This window comes from Dromaius novaehollandiae, chromosome 7, assembly GCF_036370855.1.
Source record: "Dromaius novaehollandiae isolate bDroNov1 chromosome 7, bDroNov1.hap1, whole genome shotgun sequence".
Classification (NCBI taxonomy): Eukaryota; Metazoa; Chordata; class Aves; order Casuariiformes; family Dromaiidae; genus Dromaius; species Dromaius novaehollandiae.
This window is the reverse complement of record NC_088104.1, coordinates 14634229-14657774: the sequence shown is the minus strand read 5'-3', so window position 1 is coordinate 14657774 and position 23546 is coordinate 14634229.

The window sequence follows — 23546 nt, the reverse complement described above, 5'->3', positions numbered from 1 at the left end:
CAGCCTGCCTTCCTCAGCAAGGTGGTGCAGCGTCATGGCTACCGGATGGTTCAACCTTGTTATCCGTGAGTTCAGTGAATTCCCTTTGAAATCAGTGGCAAATACGCCTGCCTTCAGTCTGAAGCTGTGTTTGACATAATGTGATCCAGTCTTCGTAAATGAGAACAGGCTACATTCTTAAAAAATAGGTATTAACAAATAGGTAATAGGTAGAAGCCTCTTCAGCTGAAATCCAAGGCCCTGGAAGTTGGGCCTGGTTAGATTTTGTTCTTAATTGAGGGTTTCTGCCATTTCTGCCATCAAATCCAAGCTCCATGCCAGGCATTAGGACTTTGGTATTGTCCCACGGAGAGAGCAAGTTGTCTCAGAGAGGAGCTTAAACGCAGGGCACCAGTGAGCAGGGGGCTGATTGCCACCGAAAGGCTGTGAGAGGGGAGCCAGGAGCCGAGGCAGTGATGCTCCTGCATCTCCCCTGCAAACCCACAACCAGCCAGGGATCTGAGCACTTTCAAAGAGTTCAGCACACAAAACAATTCTTTTCTTGGTAGAAAATGGTGCAGCTGTTCTTCCTTTTTGTTAGTGATAAAATAATCACGCTCAGCACAAGTAATCGCAGCCTTGCTGCAGAATGGACCCAGTGGACAGTTTGGGCTGACTGGGGAAGGGAAGAGGGACCTGGATAGCCTCTGCCTGGCTCATTCTGGGGGAGAAAGGTGCACACTGTACCACCTGGGTGCAGAGAAATGGCTAAGAAGCAGCTAATGTGCCTTTCCCTTCCATTATGATAAATCTGTACCTGGGAGGCTTAGTTCCCCAAGAAAATTAAAGCTTACACCTCCCTTAAAGCTAGAGATTTTTCTGGGAGGGATTCAGGGGTAGGAAAGAGGGGCACTTCTCACAGCTTTCTTCCCCTGCCTTCCCTGCTGTGCCAGTTGAACCTGTGACTCTGAAGTTCACAGGGCAAAAATACAAAATGCAAAGAAGAGCATCATCTGGGGACAGGGAGATCTGGATGGAGGTTCTCAGATCCTTTTCTTCTATACGAAACAGTGCCTGGAAAAGAGATGAGCAGAACATGCTCTGAGCTCTCTGAGGCGTGGAATTGTTTGCTGGTTTGAACACTCTGCTGAAAGCCAAGTATTCCTGAGGCCTGGTGCTGATAACAACCTGTCATACAGCTTTCTAAGGCTAAAATAAAATCAAATAGAAAAGGTATTTAACTTGGAGGGCCCAATTTGGGCTTGATTTTTCAGAGATGTGACAAGGCTACCGTTCTTGCTAGTTTTTCTTGCAGGGGGAGGCTGCGGGAACTCCACTTTTTGCAGCCTCCACCTCCTACATATCTGAAATTAGGCAAACTGAAAAATGAGATGCCCAAACTTGATGGTTGCTTTTTGAAAAATTTGGCCTGTATTTCTCTGTCACTCATTCCCATCTTTATAAACCTGAGAGTCCAGTTTCATTGCCTTACACTAGATTAGGTACTGTATTTAAAATACAATCTGGGTCAGGTCAAGACCCCCCTGAGGTTATGTGTCTCTTGGGGGCCTCGGACAGGTTTCGAATTTGGTCCTGTAAATGCTAAATTGTTGTATTCTTTCACTGGGGTAGATTGAAGCTCTGGAGCTAGAAATTCTTTGTCCTTTAAAATATTCTAGCACAAGCAAAAACCACGTCCCTATGCCTGGAACTCCCACCGGTGTTAATGAGGACTGTGTGAAAGGAGTGACTGTCACGATGTGGTGCAACAGAGCACATGGTGGATTAACTCTGCATACATCATGTATTTCCACACATAATAGACACCTGCTCCAAAACCGCCAGGTCTCACCTGCTTTGCTTCGTTACTTGTGAGAGATGAAGTCAGCAACCAAAATTAATTATTGCGTTCCCCCCACCATGGGATAGGAGGGAAACCCCTAATTGAATGAATCCTTCTTCATGATAATTTTTGTTTGGAGTGGTTTCCAGTCTGAAGGGTTGAAGAACATTTTGCAAAATGGGTCAGGATTTTTTTTTTTTTTTTGTCTAAGAGGAGAGCCTGTTTCTGTTAATATTTGTGTCAGTCTGCAGTAACTCCCCTATGGTCTGCAGATTTAATTCAAGGTAGCATCGGTATAACTGAAAACAAACCAGAACTTGGTTTTCTTGAAGTCATGACGGGGCCCAGCTCATTCTCAGTATTCCTAAAAAGAATCCCTCTTTTGCTTTAAAATCAACAGCTAAATGCTTTAGTAAAAGCCACTGATACTGCATGAGAGATCAGAAGAAGAAAAGGCACCTAATCTGGTCGTAAATGCAGAGAGAATCTCCTTGCATACACTGGAATTTGGCCAGGAATTAGCAATCTCCTTCAGTGCAAAATACCACAGTAGCTTTCATTTGCTTGCACAGTCAATACACTTGAACCGAAAGTTGGATTTATTTGGATTTTCATAATGTTGGGGGCCAATTTTATTTGGGCAGCTTCACTGATTTCAGGAGAATTGTTTCTGATTTATACTAGAATAAGTGGGAGCAGAATTAGGTTCCTTAACGTTCTTCCAGTTTAGCTCTTGGAATAACTTAAATTTCATTATTATGTGTTTATGTAATTAGTGCAATTATATCAAATTATATAATTGGTACAATTACTTGGACTCATGTAACCAGTGTATGTAACATTCCATGCAGTAAAAACTTCTACTCTGGGGAAAAAAAAAAAAAAGTCAATATTACATGGGAGTCTTAATTTGTTTTAAATTCCAGTATCAAATTTTAGGCCTGACCACATGCAAGGAGCTTCTGGCTCACATCAGGGGAGCTTCTCCGAGCAGGCAGCTTGCAGCCTTCATCACAGACATTGGGTTTTTAATCTGATTTGGCCAATTCTATTCCGCAGGGGCCCTTCTTGAACGTGTGCAGCTCCAAACCAGTCTTCCCTGTAGCAAACAGAGAGGCCAAGTTTTGACACACAAGCCGAATGACCTGAGAGATCTACGAAGCCATCAAAGACCTGAGACATGTCTATGGCTTCCCTCTGTTGGATCAGTTTTCATGTATTTATGATCCATCACTCAGGATTTTAAGCCAATACTTTTGCCAAATTCATAGGCTCCCTCTCCTTGGAAATACATATGTTTTCCCCACTCTTATTTGTTTTCAGGAGTCACTGTTGTGAAAGCTTGCAAATAATGCAAAAGACAGATTGCTTTTAAGAATACTGAGCATCCATCACGGGCAAAGTCAAAGTAGACATATCTGACCAAATGGAAAAAAGGATGAGAAGAAAAGCAGAGGTGTATTGATTTCCCTGGGCCGGACAGTTGAAGACGACGCAGGACTTGGTTACTGGGGCCAGCTGCGAGGGGCCTCTCCGAGGAAGGGGCAGCACTGCCAGGTGCTGTGCGTTGGGGGCTACCAGGGCAGCTCCTGCCTCCTAAATGCCCTCATGGAGCCCAGCTGGGCTGGGTGGATCTCAAATGACCACGCTGTGGGGCTGTGTGTCTCCCCTTGACTTGGTGGGCTTGTGTGTCTCCCCTTGGGCTGGGCAGGAATGGTGGCTGCAGCCCCAAGATGGTGGTGCTGTGCCCAGCTCCGCCTCGCCTCCTTCCCCCATCTGGTAAGTGCGCTCACTGCTTGTTATTTTTATCTTGAGCTCCTGCTTTGTTTTTGAGGATAATTGCACGTTATTGCTGCAATATGTTATTGTAAGTGCTATGAAGATGGCTGTCATATCTGAGGGGGAAGAAGATGTGGTCGGGGAGCAAACTTTAAACCCGCCTGTTGGCAGCGTGAGCGGGCCGTGCCGGGCTGTGCCGTTTGGTCTGGCCGAGCGGGGACTGGTCTCGTCCCTCGGCGTTTCGCCGGCAGGGGCAGCGCATACGCGGCCCCGTGGGAGGGCGTGCGGCCGGCCACTGGAGTGCTCTGGAATCCGCTGGAAGCGGAAGCTCGGTGCGGCGGGGGAGCCGGGCACGCGGCGGGCGTTGGGGTGCCGTGCCGGCCTCTGAGGGGGCGCAAAGGCTGCGGGGCGTCACGGGCTCCTGCCTGCGCGAGCCGGGGGAGGCTGCAGGCTTTCGGAGTCCTCTGCTTCCCTCTTCACCGTGTCTCCTCGCTCCGTTTGCCATAATTGGGTTTGGTCTCTTGCGGTTTGCTTTTTGGGTCTCTCTGCTTTTGGGAGTGACCCCCAGCTGCAGGGACACCACATATTGAAAAAAAATAAATAAAACAGCATCTTTGTAAATGAGGGTCTTGGGTGCTTGCGGAAGGAAACAAACAGCTCTTACCTGTATTAATGGCAGTTATCTATGTGTGTATTTTGTATCCACTTGTGTGAATTATCATCAGTAGCGATGTTTTGTAAGACTGTGCAATGTATGGGGGGGTATTGGTGACTCATGAGTATTTATTTGGGTCTTGTATGTATTGCGTGTGCTTGGCTTGACCAGGGTGGCATGTCTGCATGGGCGAGTGTGTGTTCTATGTTTAAACACACATGCAAAATGCAAGGCTGTCTTTAAGCAAATCGCTTTCTGCTGTATTAATGGCTTTCTAACAGAATGCATTTTTGGGGGATCACTATAATGGATAAGAGCTGATGCAGCATAACCGGCCACCTTTTTGAGCAGATTTCCTGACTTTTGAGTACCTAATCCCAAGTATGTCCTCTTGTGTTAGGTACGCAGCGTGTAGGTGCCCTGGTGATAGCCGAGGAGGAGGCAGCCGGCTCCATGTCCAAGAGAGTGCAGCAAACCACTTTTGCTCAACCTGTGTTTTGAAATTGCTCAGAAGCTGCTTTGGTCTTCAGCACAGTTCAGAGCAACCTTGGGGTGCTCTTTAGCAGAGCTGCCAGTGGTCCTCAGCACTGCTGTGAAAGCTGAAAAATAGCCAGAATATAATGCACTCTGGTCACGTGTCCTGTATCAGGTCATACTTCCTACACCAGGAGTTGGTGGGTGGCGCAGGCAGCCTGAATCCTGCCAAAGTCTCTGTGCCAAGTGTTTCTTGATAGCTATGTGCCTCTGAAGGGACAACAGGCACAGAGACTTAGATGGGATTTAAGCTGACTCTTTATATTTATTTATATTTATCTCTATATATTTGGCCACGGTGACCAAATCACTAGCCTCACAGTGCATGACAATGAGTCAAGCCCCACATTTCATTTTATGGTTGGGTTCCCCTTACGTTGTTCTCATTTCCATTTCCCCCCATTGACAATTCCAAATGTGTGGAGCTCAGAGGACATCGCCTCCATGCCATACTTTCTTGGATTGTGTTACTGTATCGAGCAGGGGAAGTAAAGCGCTATATACCTTTCTACCCCCAAATGAAAGCATTTTCTACTTTGTGTGCCACAAATAGACTTTTAATTATGGGAAGCACATAATGTAACTGCACTTTGGGATTTGAGTCCACGCTTTGTCTGTTGGGCTGGTGAATGCGCCAGCTTTTACAGTAATTTTTCTGCAGCATCCTGAGTTGCAGTCCACAGTTAACAGACAAAACAACAAAAGGGATGGCAAACCATTCCACGTGCTTGTGGCTGCCTGTTCTTTGTCTACAGTGAACTTCCTTGTGACAGTGTTGAACAGTGCAACGATTCAATGTGCTCTGTGAATTACTAGGCTTAAAATCTGGTAGTGTTAATGTAGGACCAGATTCAGTTATTCACACCTGTGGAAAGTGGATTCAAAATCCTACCAAATTGGAATTCCCCAGTCAATGTCAGTCATAAACAAGCTGCAAGACTGCACAGAGTGAAGCCTGTGGTACTTCTGGTGCAATATCAGAGCCTAGCTGAAGATGCTGCAGTTCCATCAGCTTCAGTTTGGTTGCACCCATTTGCACCAGGTGTGAATTTATCCTGTTGGCTTGAAGACAAAAAAACCTGCTTTAGATCAGTCAGCAGTTGGGCTCCTGGTATTGTGTTCTGTGCATCTCTGTAGCTGGTGATAACAGCTATTGTTCTTCTTTGCAATATGTTCATGGCATCAGGCATTATGACTCATGTCATAATACCATTGTGAGCTGTTTGTTTAATAATACAGTATCCATATCGTGTCATTCTAGCAGTGTTCTTAATTCTTTCTATTATTAACTTCTGTTTAGAAGTGTTCATGGTTGTAATTTACCTTTTTGAATTCTCACTGGGCATAAGCTGGCATAAGTGGAAAAAGGTTTGTAAACACATCTAAAAGAGTCTGACAGTCTATTGGACATATCTGGTCAGGAAAAAAGCAAACAAATATATTTGTGTAAAGTTTTTTTTTTGGGGGGGGTAAGCAGTAAACAGTAATAAAACTTTCATCAACACCTAGAAATGAAAGGAAACTGCTGGTACTATTTTATTTAACTTTGTCGCTAGGGTAGGACTGATTAGATTTAAATGTTAATGATATCTTTTAATTTGAAAAGACAGGCCACTGGAAAAAAGACAACTTGCTTTTTTCTTGTCAGCCAATTTAGTAACTTGTTAGTGCTGATTGTCCTTTGAGGCAGGAGCATATTTACCTCAGATCTCGAGATCCTTTAAGCTATTTGTGCATCTTTGGAGTCTTGCAGAAAGTGAAGGACTTCCTTGGGTCTTCCTTTCCATCTGCTGGCACCGGCGAGGAGCAGGATCCAGCAAATAGTTGGATGGTGGACTTTCTATCAAAGCTGTTAGAGTAGGAACCCTTAGCCTATAAACAATTTGGGGTCAGGGAACATCTGAAAAGTTTTTGCTGCTGCTGTTGTGTTGTTGTTGGGTTTTTCTGTCTGATCAGCTTAGCTTCTGGCAATGTTGTTATATAGTGACTATTCAGAGGTGCCTTTCTGGAAATCAGAAGAGTTTTAGAACATAAATGTAGCTCTTGTCTAATCTACTGGGATGTCTACAGTGATCTTCTATTGGGGCTCTGAGTAAATCTTGCCATAATTGATAGGAACAGCTTTAAAAGAAAAGCAAAACAGATCATGAAGGAAAGAAAGAGCTGATAAAGCTTCTAGCATCAAGAGTGTACATGTTGAAGCGCTCTCTAATTATATATTTATCCAATCCAGTTAATACTACAGAGCTTGCAAAAAAGCCCCATAATTAGGGGTTATGAAAATGTCTACATAGCAATAGTATGGCACCTAAATATAGCATCTTTCCTCCTGAAGCACTTTACATCATTTAAGAACTGTGGACTCAATTCACAGCTGGCATTCACAGGTGCAACCTTATTGATTTTGATGGAATAGTGCCATTTTTTCCAAGGATGATTTTTGTCATAAATGGAAGTCTTATCTATCCTACGGGCTTGTCCTACCCATCATAGTAGTATCAGCATATCTTTCACATCAAATTAGCTGGCAATAGCAAAACCTCTAGCAGACTTCATTGAGTCTCTGCCACATCTTCCTTCTCTTGCTGTAGAAATCTTTGCTCAGGCTAGACTTACTTGTACTGTGTATTCTGGGGATGGAGAGAGAATTGCTGATGGTATCAAAAATGTATATAGCAGGATGATTTTTAGGTGTGTAAAGATGACCAAGCTATGGATTTGCTTAACTCTTCTGCCAGAAGCTGATTTCATAGTTGTATCCTCTGCACTGAGGGTGTGAGGACTTAGAGACTTGTGTTGTTCTGAAAGAGTACATCTCCTGAACACACAGTTCAGATATAGGCACATTCCTGAACATAGGAGGACCCAAATTATCCCTCAGTCATGGTACCTATCATTGATGGGATGAAAAAAAATACTGTTGCACATAACTTAAATGAATGAAGCAGTCTCAAATTCTGTTTTTAAAAATTGCAAGTGAACTTTATCCAAACTGGAATTTAGCCAAGTCACCAGGACTAAGGCTCAACACCACTCGATTCTTCAGTATCAGAATAAGACCTGGAGATTTTAGTGTACTTCCCTGCTGCTTCACAGATTTGCTATAAAACTAAGGACAAGCCTACTAGCTGTTTTTTTGTATTGCTTATAACATGGGAAAGACGGTGCTTCCTGAGTGTAAAGTGAAAGGGTCATAATGGGAGCCCAGGAGGAAAGGAGAAGGAAATGGTTTTATACTTCAGTCATATTTGTCAGTACCTTGAATACCACATGCAGTTCTGGATTGCTCATCTCAAATGTAGTGGAACTTGGAACAGTTCAGAGGAAAGATAAAGATGATGATCGGGATGGCTTCCACATGAGGAAATGGGCTGAGGCTCTTCAGCCTGAAAAGAAGGGATTTAGGTATGGTAGGAGAGCATTCTGCAAGGCGCCGGGGCAGTGCCAAGGTGGGCACTTGCTGTTTGTTCTCTTGCCATACAAGGATTAAGATTAAGAACTAGAGGAAGCCAGGCTCAAAGCAAAAGGGGCTGTTCTTCATGCGACTGGTAGCGGATGTGTGGAATTCACTGCCAAAGGTTGCTGTGGAGGCTAAAGCTTGTCAGGGTTCAAGGGGTGACTGGACATGTTTGTGTAAAGAATTGTGCAGATTACTAAATAGCTAGAAACCACATCTGGCTTAGGAAATACCTGGATTTGAAAATAGCTAGAGGCTAGCAGAAATGTGGGGGAAACAGCATAAGTGGTTGCCTTGCTTTTACTATTTTCTAGGCATCTGACCAGTACGGTAGACTGAATGCTGGGCTAGGTGGATTTGTATGGCCATTGTTATGCTCTTACCAGTGTTGTAACCCTGCTATGCCAGCTGTTACAGCAGGCTGGCATAAGTCATTGCTCCGCAGGTGTTGCGTTCTCCTTGGCTCTTGGCTAGAGGAGTTAGTCTTAGGTTGTTGCCTCTAAAAAGCCTGGGTTCAAATCCTTGGTGAAACCCATCTGGATGTTCTGTACTGGAATTACTAGCTTACCATTAATGGAGGGGAGAGACTGTGGAATACTGAAAATCAGCCCCATTTCCTGTAATAACTGATTTTCCTTAGAGGCTTCTTCTCCAAAGCTTTACAAGACAGACCCTGCATAGCTTCAGAGTTCTGAAAGGATCGAGGAGCTGTAAAGTCTTATTGTGAAAGAGAATAAATTATATTGAGCAACTCCTACACACACACACACATACAGGAGGAAAAAATTTCACCTCCTCCCATAATATCAGATTGTTGATATTCCTTGCATAGAACTGTAGGGAATAAACAAATGCATTCATTAGCATTTACCAAGTAAGGTGAACTGAGGACAGAATATCAGTCCAGATATCCAGGCTTATCTCTGAATTTCCTGGATTTTATGGGTTTAAGTCTGACTCTGAACAGGTCTTAAGGGCATTTTTGGGTGGATTAGAAGGGTCTGTGTTTGGACAGTCCCATCTATAGTACCTATGGGATTGTACAAAGCCCTAGTTTTACTATTTGTATCTGCTTTTAAATCCTGCTATTCATTTGCCTGAGTCAAACAGCTTTCAAACTGGAATTAGAATTGGGTACATAGCACAAGAGGAGAGCACACATCTGGAAAGAGCTTGAACGACTCAACCAACATTGCACAGACGATGTTGGAAAACAAACAAAAATCTCTCTAAAATGTGTTCTGCAGATGGATCTTTATATATCTCTTCCTCCATTATTTTAACGCTGAAATCTCGTCTTTAACAAAAAGGCATTCAGCATAATAACAGCAGGAAAATGACTCAATGGAAGTAATTTTCTGGGATATCTTTCTGTCTGGGTCAGAGCACAATTTCTTCTGTGATGAGAGACACTTTCTCTCGTGGCGGCTGCATTGTGGGAAATGCCATTTTCTTCATCGTGTACAATCTCAGCAGAAGACACTGAAGTTTTAAATTTGCAAGGTATATCTCTCCAGGAGCAATTGCTTGTACAGGGCACTTCTGTGGGCTTGCCCAGTTCAACACAAGTGTTACGTGGCTCGGGCAGCCAATCCAAGCTCCAAAGATGGTGTGCTTGTTGCAAGCTTGTGCCAAGCCATCTGTAAGATTTGTCAGATAAATGTGACTAGCAAAGTGGCACTCATGAGCAGATGAAGGGAAATTCCCTAGGGGATTCTTTATTCTCTCATTAGGAGGAGACACAGTGGGAAAATTCATTGTTTAGCTCTTCAAAACCCTAGTGAACATTTGACACTGAATAATCTTTCAATGCGGGCACAGGTTCTGTGCTGGAGGCAGACCATTATGTTCTGCACGTGGTGCTTACCTTGATGAAGAAGGATAAGAATATCTGAGTTCCTCAGAGTCTTTATTGTATTTCACCTTGTAACTGCTTCCTCTCCCTAGGGTAGCCTTATTCAAAGGCAGCTGAAGCACCGAGTAGCCTGGAGTTGCATAGTTGCTCTTTACGTATGTGTAGCCCTAATCCTAAATGGAAAAGAAGACCAACCCCTGCTCCAAGAAGTACTGCCTGCTCGCCAAATATGTTCTGCTTGTGGGGGTTTTTTTGACATTCACGGATTGATGGGGCAGCTTTTCAATGAGAATCAAATCTTGCTTGCTCTAGTTGCAAGGCTGACTTAAATGTGATGACTCTCAGAGCAAACTTACCAAGACCCTGTCCTTGAAGAAGGATGGGAGCTTTACCATTGACTGCAGTGTGAGCTAAAGTGGGCCCACAGTCCATGTTGACAAAAACAGCTCACCAGTCTCATAAATTTTCCACAGAACACCTTCAGTGCAACTCGCTTTGCTGCACTGAAGGGAGTTTTTGATCTTGAAAATGAATAATTCAGGCTCCCATGACTACCTTCCCCAGGCAAGTTCCTTTAGGCAAAGCCCTTGGTTGTTCTTTTTTATTTTTGTGGTGAGACACGGAGGTTTTATGGTATCTTCTTTAACGTGCTGACAAGGGCATGTGTGGGTATTTGCAGGCACAGTCCAGTTATTCTGTTCCAGTTGCTATCACTCAAATTCCATTTATATTTGAGTGTAAACTGGAGATTTGGAAATTAATGGAAACCTCAGATTCATTCTCTTGCAAGCAACATTGTTTGAATTGCACTAGTAGGGTTCTTTTCCTCCCAGGAAGGATTGGGTGAGGGGACTGGGCTGGCAGTTGGGGAATAGGAGAACGGGGCTTGCAATGTTCCCAGTTCTCCAAACTCCACCAGGAGGTAAAGACCAGCACAGGTCCCAGTTTCCAGGGACACTGACTCAGTGGAGAGCAGGGCAGGTGAAGGGGGCATGGGGAAAAGTTTTCTCCTACTCTGAGTCCCATGAAACCAGTCGCCCAAAAGGCTTGCTGCTGTAGGGCATTGTGAAAGATTCAGATGTTTTCTCCTTATTTAGACAGGTCAAGAGCAAAACCAAACTGACAAATCCAGGAAACCATTGTCCCATAAAAGGCCCCAAATCCATGTTTAGCAGCTTCAGTTTGTGGGCAGATCTTAAAAAGCTGAACCCTTCAGCAGCTCCAGTAAGCTTCAGGGAGGCATGAAGCAACATCTTACTTCAGAAGGTAGTATATGAAATATAAGACTGTATCAGTGAATAGGTCATTTGCCAGACAGCAGTATTCATTGCTAAACAGGTATATTTGAATTTGGGCTGAGTGCACTAGATAGCTGGAAAAATAAGGATATTCCCACTATGGCTCCAGCTCTCTCTTCAGCTTTGGTGTAAATGGATGAACTTCTGTTGATTCTAATACAATGTTGCTTGTTCATGAGAGGCCTCTCTTTTTTTTTCCTAGTATGTATATATACAGGCAAAAGTCACATCACAAGAGATCTTTGATGTTTTAATGTGCCCTGGCATATTGATGGATACATCCAGTGGAGAAGAACAATCTGGGACACTTGGTCTGCGTTTGTGCTTTGCTGGAGATTTGCTATGTAACCTCGAGCAAGTCTATTAATCTCCCAGTACCTCAATTCCCCAAATGCATAATGGAGATAATAAAACATAACTCCCTTAGCAGGGTAAACACATTAAAAAATGCACTTAAAAGCACTTGGGTACTAGATTAATGGAGACCTATATCTTGTGGGGAAGATTTGTTGTGTTATAAATAATACATCTTCACAATTATTCCATTTAGTCTGCCTTGAAGCCTTCAAAGACATACCACGCAAATGTTTACTGGCAGTGTGTTTCCACCCTTTTATTGGCCAACAACGTGTTTAGACCAGACTTTGCTGTGGCAAAGTATTTCATTGCATTACACATGGCAAATGGCTCTTTTACTGTAAAAGTAGATTTTCTTTTAGAGAATACCCCAAATAATGCTGTACTCAGCAAAAGCCTGTGCACCTGGAATAGCTGTCTCTGAGCAGTTTTTCCTTGCAAAGTTTTCAGTATGTTTCAGCCTAGAGCTTTTGACTCAAATGGAGAATAAAGGAAATCTGGTGGATACCAAGGACAAGCTCTTAAAGAGTGAGTTAACTTTGCAGACCACCTGAAAGAACTTGGGTATGTCTCAGCTCAGTTAAGCAATCCTGGTGCCAAGATGTCCCAGACAAAAAGGCCAGTGTTGCAGAGAGCAGTTGAATTAGCTAGGGTACAAAGTGGGGGTCTGAGGGACTCCCACCACGACATAAGTGCACAGAAGCCATTCAAGCCATTAGACCACCCACTGTTTTAGCAACATTGCTTAGGTTCCCTGGACTCTGTAATTACTCTTGTCGCATTACTGAGGATAACACAGAAATATTGCAAGCATTTGCCTTGAACTTGGGGTGTTGAGGCTGGTGGGGGAGGAGGGAAAGGGCTATGCAGAAATTAAAACAAAGGGTCTGATTCTTGCTCCAGCTGGGCTTGTTTTACACTGGTTTTGCCTCTGCTAGACTAATTCCTCTTTGACATTGATGTAATGGGTTTAGAAGCAGGCCTGAAGCGTGTGTGTGTGTGAGGAAGCATGTTTGCCTGCCTAGGACATGTGCATGAGGGTATTTTGAGGAAAGCAGAAGCCTGGTATGGGCATTGCTTTAGTGCAGATAAGAATAATGTTAATTATTTTTTGGACAGTAGAAAGCCAGTGTGATGTAGAGAGGAGTAAAAGCTTTGTTTCCATGATCAGGATATTAAATTGAGAGCTGCATGTGCTCCCACCTCTTTCCCATAGGGACATTTCTAAACAATTGTATTTTGTCATACCCTTCTCTAACAGTTGTGCTGCAGGCCACTGGAGATGGGAAGCTAGGCTGGGAATCTTGTTAGCATGTGGGCCTTTCATGCTCCTACCTCCAGCAATTGGGGGCGGGAAGGACAGAATGCAGTAAAGCTATTCGAGAATTGTGGGGACAGAGATCTACCCAGATCTGTGTCTTTGTTGCGCAGTTCAAGAGGTCTCGTGCAGCTGGCCAGGAAGGCTTGGGTATCAAAAGAGTCATTTTTTTAACCTCTGCCCTGCAGCAGTGGAACTATTGAATTGCTCTTTTGGTGCCTGCTTCTTCAATTGTAACATAATGCTTCGGGTGGAGGGTGCCACGAAGGAACTGCAGCAGCACAAAAGTATGGGGAAAAAAACCCTAAGAAGAATCCAAGCTTTGAGACCAAGATTAGCTGAAGAGAGAGGTAGCCTTGCTGACTGGGGCTCTGCATCAAGCACTAGCACCTGACAGTCGTCCTGATCTGATGCTAGCAGAAACCACAGCAGTGCTCATTTTGATCTCCAGCAAGCACCTATGAATTGGGTAAGAATGAAAAGTTAGTCTCATTCTTGGGAGCAGTTTGGGAAGGGTGGTGAGAACATGCTACTCTGCAGTGCTTCCAGTAGAGCTGGGCAGTGACTCTGGTAGGTGATACTGGACAAGACTGCAGGTGCTCTGGGCTCAGTCGCCTGGTTTCTCTCTCACTTGAGGTGCGACAGTGAGCAGATCTCTGAATCTCTCTGTAGCCTGATCTGTGGCCTGTATGAGCTGTATTAGTTAGAGGAATTGAGGTTTGGTTGTTTTTGACCTCCAGCTGGGATACTATCACTGAGAAGGTGGCATTAACTTGTGGATAGCCAGGCATGCTGTTGGGACCGCACTTCTGGTAATACAGTTCACTTTATCTGTTCCACAGCAAAGCCAAGACAGCCCAAGAATTGTGCTCTAATAAAGGAAAGAGGAAACATTTGTATTTACACAGTCTGTTGTGGAGAAGGCCATGGAGAGAAGACTAGGTAGGAGCAGATACCCCCGACCAAGGGGAATTATCTCCAAGTGGTGTTAAACTGACAGCTGCCTTTTGTGTTCATGACTGCTACTGTTGCTGCTACATACTCTGATTTAAAACAAAAAACAAACAAACCCCCCCCCCCCCCCAAAACATGTTTCTTTTGCCTCTATACCTTGGATATCTTACCATGTGTCTGTGCCCTCAATCTACAGGTTAACAAAATCTCTGTGTTAATGAAAAATACTACAAATTACCCTAGATACTCCTTTGATATTGTGGCTATGCTTCCTACTGTGGTTCAAATTACCTCCACTAGTAGTTCCTTACGCTTCATGCTTTCTCCAGTCAAATCATTTGAAAATATGTGTTGGTCTTAACTGTTTTTGGGACATCAAATCCTATGATGCAGGGTCATTTACTCCCCATCTTTTGATCACCTGTTACCTAAACTAGACTAGTAAACAACAAAGAGGAAAAGTGGTAGCGCCGCTCTACTGTGTGTCACTATGTGTACGTATAGCACGTAGCACAGTTGGGAATATATATTATTGACACTGCTATAGTGTGTGGGGACCTTATTGCTCTAGGCACTACACAGGCAGAGAACAAAATGTAGTGCCTTACTAAAGAGCTTAAAAACAAAATGTAGTTAAGGATGAACTGATCGTTGCAGCAGAATTTTGTAGGGGATCAGTAGAGCAAAACTGCATGTATAAAGCTAGAGAAAAGGATACTACAGTAATGGCATATATTTACCCTCTTGTCATTATAGGTGCCTGGGCGACACTTTTAGTTGTGCAGAAGGTCTGGGAAGGCTGTATTTTTAGATTATATAGAAAGATTCTGCAGGTACTACCCAGTGTGAATGTGAGGGCCTAGAATGATGCGTGCATACAAAAACTGAGTATGATGAAGGTAAGGTCTAGGTGAAGGCCAGTGGATCCAACCTGAAGGATGGTCCCAAATGGGTAGGAAAAGAGATAACAAGGATCACGTAAGTGGAGAAGGTTAAAAGGGCAGCTCTACTCACACAGAGGTTCCTTCTTCATAAAGACAAGTCAGCCAGATACTGAGGCTTTTGTCTGGTGTAGCAGAGAGGCTCTGGGGAAGTTGCCTGAACAGACTGTGTGTGTGTGCGCACACACGTGCATGCATGCGCACTGCTGACGTCGGCCTGCAGCAAGAACGGGAGGCAGAAAAGCCCCGGGCCATCCTGCTTCCTAGAAAGTGGAGCTGGGGAGAGGTGAGGTAGAAAGATGGGCATGAAGATGATGTGATGGAAGTGATTAAAGAGGAGCAGTGTCCCAAGGATTGAGGGCAGACAAGATTTCCAGAAGAGAAACATGGGTCTGCTGTGGAGCGGATACTGATGGCTGCTTGAGGCCAAGGATGGGCTTTTGGATTTCCCTAGGAAAGATGCTTCGGGAGGGGTGAGAGGGATGCAAGGGGCAGCAGCCAGGCTGTGACAGACACAGGGAGAGGAGAGGCCCACGGCAGAGGTGGGCTGTGCACCCATTGAGTGCAGAGGCAGAAAGCTGAGGAAATGGTAGCTGGAGAGGCAGATGGTGTTAGAGGGAGGTTCTTCTTACAGTGGGATGGTCTAAAAGTGTAGTGTGAAGAGCTGGGGGGAGAGAGAAAAAGGATAAAAAGCTAAAGTCAGTATGAGAAAATAAAACAAGGTCAAATGAAAGAGTCAAAGGCGGGGAGGCAGGTGAGAAACTTTTACATCTCAGACCAGCGGAGTGAAGGGGGGAGTTGCAAGATGATGAAATTGCACTGTATCCTTGCCTGCTTTCCTTAGCAAGAAATTGATGCAGTGCCATGCAAATAACTGGAAGGTGGGGAGGTTGAAGGAGTGAGTCAAAGGCTCAGGGACAACGTCTAAAACTGTGGGAGGGAAGGTTCATTTACGCTGGAGAAGCAAAGCTTCCTATAGGAAATGGCAAAGCAAGAGAAACAAGAAAATCCCAGCCTCACTGCAGTGGGCAGGTGGCCTTCAGAGAACGGGCTGTGGAGGTGGCCAGCCTACAAGGGCAGGAAGGCAACTGAGGTGTAGTGAGGCCAAGGAGATTGTGTTAAAACATAAAACACAGTTTGTGGGCAAATTAAAATAAACACTTGATGTAGTTTTTATTTGTTTTTCTCCCAGATTTTTCTACATAGTGCTTTTGTAGGGACTATCAAGTATTTGGGAAGACATTACCAAGAAAGGACAGAGAAGGAATAGTAGATTCATGTAGGTAGGCAAATGGTTCAGACTGTTTGTGGTGATGGTTACTAACTATTTCTTTCATGGCAGAATTTGGGGACAATTATAAAAGCAGAACCTGCGTTTCTTATTTTAACATGAATATGTATATTTCTTTATATGAATAGGTTGGCGCTTAACACCTAAATAGGCATGGAAAGTGGGGAAAGGATATTAAAAATATAGATTAAATAACTTCAAAATGAATTAAATAGATTCAAATGTGAAATCTGCAAGCACAGCTTGCTTCAGTGTAAATCCAGTTTATTTCAGTTTAGTCTAACTATGCCCAAGCTTGAACTGCACCTAGCCTAAATAGAAGTGTGTCTGTACAAAGGCTCTTGCCAGAGTTTAAATTAATTTTAAGGTAAATTAGTGCAGCTTTTATTTATAAGCAAAGATGTATGTCAGAGTGGAGAAGAAAATATCTGGACTTCTAGTTCAGCGTATATGCTATGAGTCCAACTTTTACAGTAGGAAGATTGGTGCAAATAGTGGGAGATGGAGAGCACAATGGCATAGGATGAGGTTAATTTTTTGATCTTTGCCATCCTTCTGTAAAATTTGTAGATTGTGGGGGAGAGGAAGCCAAGGGAAGACACTACCCGTGGAGTGCGGGAGGCTAGCGATGAAGCGTTTTTATTGCAAGTGCTTTGGGAACCTGAACTTCCAATGCCTTAGAGACTGTCATCTATATATGGACAAGTTTCCCTGTCATTCTTTCTCTCCTCTCCTCTCTGATCTTGGGGTGGAAAAGTGTGACTGGAAACGCATCACCTGCATTTGTGAGTTGCTTTTTTCCTCCCCTCCGGGCTGTGGACACTTAGATCTTTCCACTGTAAAGGAGAGAGCTGATAATCCTCTGCAGGGTCATCAGACCTGATGGTGTGCCAGGCTGCCTGCTGGTTCCTGTGCGCTGAGGTGCCCATTTGTCTTGCTTTAGGGGATGCTCTATTTGCAAAACCTTGATCAGCAGCACACTATGGTTTTGGCCAGTGCAGTTCATGGTGGTGACATAGTATATTTATTTTTAATGTGGAATTGGCCCATGCCTGATTGAACAGTATATGAATAAAAGACATGGAAATCAGAACTGGTTTTGCTTGCTGGCCAGCACAGACAAGAATAAAAAAGAACAGCTGAACAATTTCAGCAGGTACTTCTCCATCTTCGGTGGATGCTTAATTAAACTTCCACATGTCAGAGGCAGGAGAGTGTAAGATTTCTTTTTTTCCTGGTAGTATTGCATACATTTTGGGAACAATGAGTACAACTTGGAAGCATTAATTCCCATACAAGATGTTCTTCACTGATGTTCTGGTTTGGTGAATATTAAAATTTTATTATCCAGTTAACAACTCCTGGTATTCACTTCAGTAGAAGCTAATATTTTCAGATTGGTCTGTAGATGGGGATTCCAGAGAAGCTGCAAGTTTGTGGAACAGTGGATAGCAAGAGCATGAATGAAGAGCAGGAAGCCAGACTCAGTTCCCTGCTAAAACCAGTTTTGCTCAAAACTTTATGTGAAACAGAAGGACCATGATAGCCACTTTCAGAGGTCTGGCCCTGTCACAAAGCCTCCAAGAAGAAATAAGTATCTTGCTACTTCTTGCTATGTGGGCAGGCTGCTTCAGTATCTATCTTGGGGAAAGATTTCACTTGATGACAGAATTATTATTAAATCATGTTTTTAGTTGCCGGGAGTTACCCTATACTTGAAATTCAATAGATAATAGGCTTTATGTTGCTGATAAAGTAACTAAATTTGCATGTATTATGTCTGAAATAAATGGAACAAGCAAAGGGAATCTCTAGTAAATATTTTAAAGACCCTTTCTACTTTACTTTTGGAAACAAGTGAAAAACGAAACATCTCCCAGTGCTTGGGTGAGTGCAGTGACATCATGCTTGTTAAATGGTTTAACCTTAGGAAAAGAAATAGTCCAACTGCTCTCTGCTGGGGGAGAGAACTCAAATCCTAAACATAATTACGGACAGCACCCTAGGATACCCTAAAATTCTGAATTAGAGTGTAAGGGGCTCAAAGCTGGAATAAATAATAAAATCACATCTTACGATTTTTTTTTTAGATTTTTCACATGTATTTTTCTGTTTCCAAGATACCTAATAATTTGATGTATTTTTCTGTTTGCAAGATACCTAATAATTCAATGTAGATAGAGTAGTGAGATCCACCCCCCAAATATATAATATATATATATAATAGTATGTAAGTACATAAGGATGTCAATGGTATTAGTCGTAGCAGAGTGCCGCTATCTGCCCCCAATATTCTATCCATGACACACAATTGTTCTGTGTGTCTTCAGGGAGTGGTGTGATTAAAAAGTCCCCTGTAAAAGAGAGGGTAAGATATGCATATTTTGATTTTGTCTTTCCCACTGTTACTCCCACCCTAGATAAAATGTTAGCAGCAAATTTATCTCTGTTATGTCTTCCTTCCAAGCCAGCTTGGGTCTGTGCTTCAGACTGTTAAGTATTTGATAATTCCAGTTCAAGACAAAGCTCCAGTTAGTTTCAGACTGTAATGGCCATCAAGGTGTAAAGTGCAGACCTTCCACGCAAGCAGGGTCTAGCTGGTAAGCAGTTGGCTAGGCAGACCTTCGGCGGTGATTGCAAATCAGACTGATATGTGGGAAATCGCTACAATGAACTCTCCGAGCAGTCATTAGCTTTCAAAAACTGACAATCTCGAACAGTTTGTCTAGCTGGGGGTGTGGGGGGAAACTCTAGCCAAGCTACATCAGTTGCGGAATTCAAAGGAATTTTCAAGGAAAATTATAAGATGTCTTGTTTTTCCAGGCATTGCCATAATGGATTTTGTCTTGGAATAGAAAATGGGGGTCACATTGAGAAGAGGAAAATGTTTCTTTTATGTGGTCAAAAGTGGAAGCCTTCCAAAATCTGGAAAATGCAGTAATAAATCTGCAGCCACCTAGAATTATGTGGTGTTACAAGTGAAGACAGCTCAAAACTTCATTCCTCGAAACGGAACAAAACTCAGATTCCCCTGCCTCAAATTCCCTCCCGTCTGAGCGGACCTCCACTAGCTGTCGGGAGTGCCGGCTCTCTGCTGCGCGGCCGAGCCGTTCGGAGCCCCTGCTGCCTTCCAGGGCATCCATAATGTAACAGTCTTTTGGTGTTGCACTGTTCTTTGGGTATTTCTTTATGAATAGGTATTGCCCCTGACGTAATTGATGGCTGGGGCAGTCAAATTCAGAGGTCTCGCAGGTTTGGGTGGCACCTCCTGGGCTCCTCAGTCGCTAGTTCTGGCAGGCGACCACATCAGTTGAATTAAACAAAAGAATTAATATCCAAAGCAGTTTAGTTTCTTGCTGCTTTTGCTCTCGGGAAGCCACTTGGGTCCCTTACTTGTCTGAGGTTAGGAAGCGGGCTGCTTTCCCATGGTGAGCTTCCTGGGAGCACTCCTTCGCTCTCCGACAGCCTCTGCAGGACTTTCTCTTTCGCGCTTAATACTGGCAACTCAGTGCGTTTCTTCTCTTGCTCTGGGATTTTTTTTGCCCATTTTCTCTGTGTTGCCAAGTGGTTCTGTGTTGTAGCTTGTTAACTGCCAGCGTGTTGGTGTTGCATATGGTTAAAAAGTGTAGCTGGCAACGTATTATCACCTCCGCAAAAGAAAGATGTGAACCCCCGCTGAATTCAGCAGCAGAACTGGGAGTCCGTGGCCCCTGGGCGGAGGGTTTGGGGCAGGAAGCCCCCGGCCCGTCCGGGAGCACCGCGCAACGAGGAGCCTAACGTAAGGGCTGAGGGCGAGCAGACTCATCGCTGTGCACTGAGGATCAAGCTTTGCCATGAGGGGTTTTAAATGTCAGTGTTAAATGTAATCGCTGGAAAGTCCCCAAGCAATCGGGCCTCCAAAGAGAAAGCACGTTGGGTAACGAGGACGGGAAGCCAGCTCTGTTTCTGAGCCGGTGTCAGAGGGAAGGAGGAAAGATTTCTTGCTGCTTGGGAGAAAACAAACCCACCAAAATGGAGGTTGTTTTCTACGTGGAGAATAGCCGGCAAGAAAAGCAGAAGTCTGCAGGGAAGAGCGGAAGGGAGCAGCGCAGGCTGGAGGAGGAGCGAGGGGGAGGTGGGGTGAGCGGGGCCCAGCCTGGCAGGTGGTGGATGTGCCAGCGCTTTGGGTTGTCGTTTGCACCTCAGTCACGTGTGTGGAAAACATTACTGCTGTTGTAGTTCGGTAGCACAGCTCGCTTTGCGTGGGTGCAAATGGCAAGGCGAGATGTGGGACGGAGCAGAGCTGGGCCCAGCTGCTTCTGTTTATGCTTCGCAGGAGGGAAGCAGACACCGAGCAACTGTGGCCTGCCTGGAGCCACCCGGGGGTTGGTGTCCGAGGGGAGGCTGGGCAAGATTTTGAGCCCGGTCTGGAGCCTTCCTGCTGACATCTTCTGTTCTCCTACCTGCAGACCAATGCTGATACTCCGCCGTTGGTTTTGTTTGATCTGTAGCTCGCTCTTAGCTCTCATCCTGTTAGTTAATGCTCATCTCTCCTTGCTGCGCTCTGAAGACCTGGCAGAGCTCAGATTTACCTTTCCCTTTTCCATCTTGAAAACAATAGTAAAATTCCTGAAAAGGGGTGAGCGTGTACGTGCATGTAGGTGTGTTTGGGGAGGGAGGCAGCTGAAAGGGAGAAGCCTCCATGTGTGGAGGCAGCCCAGGGCCCTGGGTGAGCTCCCCTCCGTGTGCCGGTGTGGGGCGCGTGCCCCAGGCTCCACGCGACCTCTTGCTCGTGCTGTCCTTGGCACAGCGGTGGGCTTTGCAAGGCGGTCAGTGCTTGGTGGAGCTATGCTGCAAGGCCCAGTTCCACTCAACCAGTTTTCAAGCCTTTCTCCACATCCTTGAGGACCAGAAACTAACAACAAAAAACAACTGCCCCCACGCAAAAAAAAAAAAGGTGCCATCCCATGTAGTCAGCAGTTGCGAGAGCTGGTGTCCACACAGGGACTATCTGGTGCCATGCTGGAAGGCAGGCATGCCTGAGAAGGGAACGTGCAAGAGAAGGAGAGACCCAATCCCTCTGTGTTCTGCCTCTCTCCATTTCAAATTTGAATAGGACACGTGGCTCCTGACACATGTCGTCTAACCAGCTTGGTTTTATGTGCTACTTCAGTCAGGAAATTAATCAGGAAAAAAGATAAGGGAGCATTATGCTATTCAGAGTAAATCACTGCGTTACACAATACTGCTCCCATTGCCTAGGTAAAGCTGTTTAAGAAAATGGGCTGGCTTGAGGGCTTCCTTCTGATTGTCTAATTAAACTTCCAACCTTTGCAATTATGAAAACAACTGTGTGGCTAGAACTGCTTGTATATGCTATAGGTAACTCTTGATTCAGCTAGGAAAAGACGAAGATCTCATTCTGCAATTTCTCTTTTTATGCACTCGTTCCCCCCCCCCCCCCCCCCCCGGGATACCATTTCAATGTAGAGTAGCACAAACCCATAAATGCAACTGCTGTGATGGCTGAAACTAGAGGTCCATTTGTTGCAAGGTTCACTTGCAATAATGCCCAGTTTAAAAAAAAAGTCTCTGAGGAAAGTGTAAGAAACTGGTAACAGACACAAACCTGTTGGGTTTTTGGATCACAGGCAATTAGCCTTCATTTTAAAATCCTTCATTCAATGAAAGCCAAACAATCTGAAGATAATGCTTTGTGGCAGAGAGTTCCACTGGTTAACTGCGCTGCAGTAACTATTTTTTAGGGTATTTTCAGGTTTTGTGGTGTTCTGAGGTACTTGTTCTGCTGTTGTATGAGAAGATAAACTTAGTTTTTGCTCTGTTTTGTTTGTTTGAAGTCTGGGAACATTATGGCTGTGTTACTTGTATTATGTTACAGTTTTTAATGCTAGCAATTAATCTGAAATTCCCAAATATTCTCCTATTTATTTCACTTTGGTCAATTGACCAAAATCAACCTCCCCCCGACCCCCTTGGATGTCTGTGTCCTAGCCTTGTATCTTTTTCCTTATCTGTTTTCTCCTGGAGCTGTAAATATTGGAAGCAGCTGTCTGCCTGATCTTCTGGGGTGCAATTGCTCTCAGGTGAAGGTGAGTCTATCTTTCGCAGTACACCTGTGTGCTATGCAAGCCGCATGCTTGGCCTGCTGTAGCCATGTAGGTTTTCATTGCAGCATATAAATACTTGCAGCAGTAAATATTAAACACCTCGTCTTCAAAAGAATTGTCACTGCTCTGTTACCCAAAGGTTTGTAATTGTGGAGGACCGACTCAGCTGAAGGACCTGGTGGCAGAGACTATTTCTGTGTTGTCCTCCAGTACAACAAACATGCACTTTACGTCACCCAAAGTGTGTATCACCAGACTCTATTAGTATCTTATCATCAGCTTTTGTTGATATAAGTGAACGCGTCCCTGTGTTAGTGTGCTTGTGCCTCATAATGTCATCCTTTTTATCCTGTTTTATTTGATCTTCCTTATAAAAACAGAACTGCATGGTGCACAGCTGGATGTGCTTTGAGAAGTATGCTACTGCTTGAGTGCTACCTGTTAGTGTGCTGAGAGCGAAGCAGAGACGAAGAATAGAATGTCTTTTGTGATTGATCTGTCAGGCGGATTCGATAGTGCGGAAAAAGTAGTAGGTGTTGTATGTACAGAAACGTTCAGGCTAGGACTCTGTTTTCAGTCTGAAATATGAAGTGTGGTGGAGATCTGGAGGAAGAGAGGGACTTTGCATAAGCAAGCGGTAAGAGCGGCGGAGCAGCTCGCGCCTGGTGCGTTCCAGTGACTTTTTGGTTTCTAATGGTAATAGCTGCACTGGGGATTGCAGTGTGGTAGCCAGTGGAGGTACTGACAGAAGCAGGGATCTAGTGGCGAAGGTGCGATACATGTGGTATTCAGCCATCACTCAGTGCTTCACATTCTTGTGAGAAATCTGCTTTAATCTGGGTCTGGTTCCAACTGGCAGTGCATAACAACAAGGCTTTCCAGCCTTCTCCTCCCCCAGGGTTTCAGTCCTTAAAGATGCAGGTTCTGATATCATGTTTTTCTTTCCAAGCCAAAATTTAGTTTAAAAAAAAAAAAAAAATTTGACAAGCTCTTACAACAAAATACAGCAAAATATTTAACCTTACTGCCAGGCTGGAATTAGCCTTCGAGTTGCTTTCTGCTATTTCATGCATTACAGCTACCAGAAAGCAGTAAAACTACTTTGCTCCTGCTTGCTTTGCATCCAAGAGCTCCATGAGGTCACCCTGTCACTGTTGCTTTCCTGAGATGTTTCCATT